This window comes from Pseudopipra pipra, chromosome 1, assembly GCF_036250125.1.
Source record: "Pseudopipra pipra isolate bDixPip1 chromosome 1, bDixPip1.hap1, whole genome shotgun sequence".
In the NCBI taxonomy this organism is placed as follows: domain Eukaryota; kingdom Metazoa; phylum Chordata; class Aves; order Passeriformes; family Pipridae; genus Pseudopipra; species Pseudopipra pipra.
Window position 1 is genome coordinate 29,493,001 of NC_087549.1, and position 6,000 is coordinate 29,499,000.

Genomic DNA, 6,000 nt, shown 5'->3' on the forward strand with positions numbered 1-6,000 from the left:
GGAAAGAAAAGTGATTGTTTAAACTGCAGTAGAACAGCATTGCATTAAACTTCATAAAATGATTTCTATCAGTAAGGAAACTGAAGGAGCAGGATAAATTGCCTGAGGGAACTTGCGTAGCTTTTGTTACTGAAAATCTTTAAGGACAGCTCAGACAAATATCTACCCTACCCTGCTATCCTGCCCTGACTTCTTGAACTCTCTTCTCTTCTAGGACCTATTCAGCAGAGGGTGTTAAATGTGTGCTTGAGTCAGACTGGAGTCATTGGCTTTGTCTTGGCTAGAATACAAGCATTATAAAAAGTGTTAAAATTGATCCATATTCAGGAAAGCATTAAAACATACGAATCATTTCAGACACGTTTAGCACCCAGTGGGTTTTGTCTTGCGTAGGAAGGAAAGGGTTGGTAACAGAATGTCTTAATTAACACATTTCAGAACTCCAGTGTGGTTGCAGTCGTGTAGCTTTCAACATCTCCTCGTTGGCCAAGTTGAAAGCAATGCTGCCAAAACTTTCCAACACGTCTTTAAATCCCGACCGAGGACCAACCCAGAGGGCTGAAGCATGGATTTAAAATGAAGCATTTGCTTAGCTTGCATGCTGGCTGCAAGGGTACCAGGGGAGGAGTTTTGTGTCTGGAGTTGGTGCTCACCCAGTGGGAGGACATGCCATGGTAGATGCATGCAGGATGCACCCAGCCTTTGCCAGTGACCCATTGCCCTAAGCACAGTTCTGCCACTGGGTGACACAGCCCTGGGTAGGAGCTCCTCTTCCTAAATCCACAGTGGCCTGGAGTTTCTGCCCGAGAGAATCATCATTACCAGGGCTTGTCAGAGCCAGTGGAATGATTTCTGGTCTCAGCAGGCCTGGCAAAGTGACAGCCCTTCTGGTGGTGGAAGTTTTGTGTATCGTTCATCTGTGTGGGGACTGCCACAGGATGTGCAAGACTTTGCCATCAGCTCTGATGGATGCTGGGTACTGAGAGCAGATCCTTCTGGCCCCAAAACCCAGCCCCAGTAAGTTGGGTGCCTCCAATTTGTCAGCTGATATTGCTCCATTCACTGCTCTGTGTTTTTCAAACACCTCCAAATTTTTTGGGTCAAATTTATTAAACACCTCACTGCAGAGGAAAAAAATTAATATTGAAAGTAATGCGCAGAAGTTGTTATCCAGGTAATGCCTAATTAATGACGAAATGTTAATTAATTAATACTTTCTTCTGAAAGTTTTTTTTTGGAGTGAAAGTCCTTCTCTACATCTTGCATGATAGGGTATTTTTCACTTTCATTTTTGTGGTGTGAAGTTAGTGGAAGAATACAAATTACATACTTTTATATTTAAAAGCCAGTGTCCAGAGGTCGTGAGACTCTGTGACATACTTGACCACCTTCATTCAAAGAGGAGATATGTTCGATATATATGAACATTTTCCTTCACCTGTGGAATGACTACGAGCAATTCCTTCACACAACTCACACTGGTACGTTACATTTCCCTGTCAGAATATGATTTGTATCAAACAGTTGTTGTGTTTGTGTCCCATCTGATTTACCACTTCTCATAGCTCTCCGTGCTGGAGACTGTCCTCTCTCTTGCTTCATTTAAAACCATCAGCTTTTTTTCTTACTGTAGGTTGTATGCCAGAGTTTACGTGCACCTCTAGTATCCTTGCTGACCTACAAGGCTCCATAGGATATATTAATTTCCTGTAAGCAATTGCAAAACCCTATTAGTTTTTTCCAGGACTTTAGCATGACCTAAAATGTGTGTGTCCAGTCCGAACAAACATGATTCTGTTTAAATGTCTGGTGGATTTGCTTTTTTAAACTATTTATGGAGGTGCTAGATGGTGACCTCTGCAGCATCAGGAAGGTGCTCCCAATAGTAATGCTTGTATTGCAAACTTTTTTGAGTCTAGTGATTGCCCTATACTCTTGGAAAACATTTAGCTACAGCCTTCATCATCAAGGGGACCCATTTTTCAATAGATAGATGTCAGCCAACTTCACTGCAGCATGAGGGGGTTTCCATGTGCACGAGGCTTCACCTTCTGCCATCGGATTCCAGGATGAGGACTTGAAGGGCTGTGTCCTTCTGTCTCCACAAAACCACCAGGGAAGTCCCTGCTCTGTTGTCATAAGTGGCAAAACCTGTGTTAAAATCAACAGGATCTGTATTTTTCCCCAGCCAGGGAAATCATAGGTAATACTGTAAACACTGAAGTAGCCTGGTGTAAAGAAAGGCTGAGGATGAGTCAAAACTTCGTTTTTAATCCCAGGGCTGGCTGGCCATTGCTATTCTGTTATCAACCTTTCTTCGCCCCCCAATATTTTGATTCCAGAAAAAAAGAGAATAAAAACAATAACTGCTTGGTTAGCACTGATTTCTTTATAAACAATATAAATAGATGAGTACTGCACTGCTCTACACTGAGAGTTTGAAAAGAGTATTTAGAAGACTCCTTAAGTTAAATGAAGTATAAGATCTTTATTGGTTTATTGGCTGTAAGTGCCTGTGGCAATCCAGGGACAAACCAAGACCAACAGAAAAAAAGTACCCTTTGATAAATAACCTTTCCATATTAAATGCACATCAATCTGACATCAACAATTAGCTGTCAGGTGCTTGGCTTTGCTAGCAAAGGCCAATTTTCAGATTAGTGCTAATTGCAGGGCGGGCTGACACATCAGCTCAGAGCCCTGGTAGCTAACGGCCCGGGCAGGAGCAAGTTCAATAGCAGGAGCAGGGGAGGGCTGAGGCTGCCTGTCTCCAGCTTGCTGGCAGTTTGACTGTAGACTAAAGTAATGGAGCTGGCAGGGTGGAATCAATTACTGGCCAATGAAGATTTTCCCACAGGTCGAAGCTTGGGAAAAAAAGGACGTTCCTGCTGCTGAGACAGCTGGCATGGACTGTCCACTGGGAAAGGAGCCTGCAGAATGAGAAAAAGAGGGACAGTTCTTGGTGATAAACTGGTGACAGACTATAAATTATGAAAAGGGGATTTGGCAGAGGATTTAGAACTTGCTACCTCTGCTTTTCCCTCCCCCAAGATTTTAATGCCAGCCATGTTCACTGAGTCATTCAATTATCTTAGTTAGAAAGTGAGAAGTGTTAAGAGAAAAAGCTTAGAATATATTTTGCTGAGCAGGGTGTGTGCATATGTGAGCTGAGCTTTAAAAACCTTTACACCAACAATTTCCCCTCTAAGCAAACCTTTGGACTGAGCCCCTCGATGCAGGGCTTACTAATGCTGCTGTGTCTTATGCTCGCTCATGAGACGGCTGGATTTCTGCAGTGCTGTTTCAAAGGTCAATCCAAAATTCCTTTTCCTGCTCCTTTTCTATAGCAGTTCATTTCAGTCCAGAAGAACACAGGAGCAGGGCAGTAGTGCAGCACCTACCTCTGTGTTTCACTGCATGTGGGCAGCAAAGCCTGCTTGCTCTGAAAAACACTGTCCTTCACTGACAGAAAGGAATCATAAAAACATTCATTGCTGGGAACAACCAGCTCCTTCTCTATGGAAAATCAGCTGTTTATGTTATCAAAATTATAGCAGTTCAAGCATGCACCTAAGTGAAATCTGTATATATAAGACTGACAGAAATGCCAAGCTAAAGCTTCAAGTTCTATTCTTCCTGCTCCTTTTGAATGTATCCTCTCCGTATTAGGATGAGGATTAAATTGTTTCTTTTTGTCTCCTTTTTTGTACTGGGAGGAGTTTAGTTAGAAGAGTCAGGAGAGGAAATGTGAGCACTTGTCATTTTTTGCTGTGCAACATTTTTTCTCAATAGTGTGATCATAAAACTAAGAATCTTTGGATTATTTTTGTAGCCTCATTATAACTGAATAATCTCTGTAGTGGGGCACTTGTGAGGCTGATGAACTTGTCTGGGTTTTACATCAATATGACTGTGTCTACACCAGCAAGCCTGATATTTAACTTGGGTATGTACCTACATGCCTTTATATGCACATTTATTGGTGAATCTCTTTCTACATATGTGCAGTCCAAAATAAAGCATAGTGAAGGTGTCCAGTCACTCAACAACTACTAAACAAAAGTTTATACACCTTTATTTTGCAGTGCATGGTGGCATGAAGCAGTTTACCTGAGAATGGAGTCATTGCAGTGACTGACCCAGCTGTCCCGGAGTAGGGGCTATGCTGAGCTATGGGCATGGTAGTTATCCTTGGCTTCTTCTGGTTTGTCTTTTGTTTTCTAGGCCAGTATGATTTTCTTGATTCACAACTTTGAGCTTTCTTTCATGGCCCTGAGGGATAGAAATCTACTTTTTAATGAAAACTGAGATTCTCATATAATGATTTCCATTTGGGAGCTGAGGTTTTAGCAAAAGCACCCATTATCACAAGACATTATCAAGAAACATGTCAGGAGAGTTGGCAATGTTAAGTTTAGGTTAGGTTTGAAAAGCTTTGTGGGAGGTTGGTAGAAATATGACTCTGTGGTTTACATCAAATTTAACTATATCTTTCTGAAACTTTTAATTGTGCATATCAACAGATGGATGGAAAAGAGCTTGATTGGTATGCCAACTTGCAGGGTCTGAAGCAGGATTTATCTTGGCTGTGCCAAGAGCTGGGAGAAAGTATAGAAAAAATTCAGCAGTCACCTGGCTCATGCAGAACCCCTTTCTCCGTCCCACTCCTTGATGTGGCTGATCCTCTTCTCACCTGCCTGCCTTTCTCTTTTACCCTCTACAGACACCAAAACGACTTCTACTGCCACCCCTCAACCACGGCAGGGGAGACCAGCTACCCAAGAGGCTTTGCTGTTTGCTTCACCATTTCCCGTCATCCTTCTTGGCTTCAGTTTTGGCATTTGTGCCAGCTCTGCTCTAGCAGGATCTCACTGCACCCAGGCTCTGGCAACCTTGCACCATGGCCACTATGGCCACCACCATGGCCACTGTCACCATCACATTACCACCATGGACTACCGTAGTCTAATAGAAACTGAAATCTGCCTGCTGCTTTTTACCTCAAGCTTTAGCTTTGGCTAATGGTTTCTTCCCTAATTTGAAGGAATTGTTTAGGACTGAAAATGAGCTATTGCTGCTGAGGCAGATAAGAGAAGTGATGCTAGTGTCAAATAAGGTGAAGATTCTTCTTGGTCCAGCCCTGCCCTCCATGGTCTCTCCTGGCTCTCTCTTTCCTTCCCTTGCTCTCTCACAGCTGTACCCACGTACAGGCTGGGGCAGACATAAAGATGTATGAGGGAAGTACACGTTGCTCTCAGAAGAAAGGTCGTATTGTACCTAGTGTTGTTTTCCTTGTAAAGGATGCAGATATCCTTGAGCCTTTGTGAAAGGAAATCTGGATCTGTTCATTGGAGTTAAATAAAAGGCACAGTGATTTTCTTGCTTTAGATGTGTTTCCTTGAAGTAAATAAATGTGTCTGGCCATGTGCTGCTGAGGATCCCTCAGATGCCCAAGGCATGCTGGGTTATTCCTAACTCTGGTGGTGTCCTGGACTCATTCCTGCTTTTCTTCTTCTCACATTTTTGGCAAATTTGTTCTCCAAATTCAATTAGACATTTTTGTTTTCTGAAATAATTTGGAGCCTTATCTAACGTTGCTAACAGGTCTGGAGACTGAGCAATTTCTTTTCCAGGAGAGGCAGATTGGGCAGTGCTCCTTACCCATCGTGACCACAAGAGTCACCATTTTGAACTGCAGTTTGCTTCCTTGAGTTGAACTTTTCCTGATGGGGTGCCCCATGGGATGAGCAGCCCTGGTGCTTGTTTTGGGGTTAGCCTGACAGATGGGAATGGTAACTGTGGTACCTACGACAGAGAGTGCTGGCAATTAAATACCAACAGGATTGGGCTGTGCCACATCTTTATAAACTCAGGAGCTGTCCTCTTAGGGCATGCAGGTCAAAGGTGTTTTAAATGTGTCACATGCATGTTGGCTTGGCAGAAAACTGGTTTGATTGAATGGAGCAAAAATATACGCTCAGAAGTTTCCTTCTTGGCTGC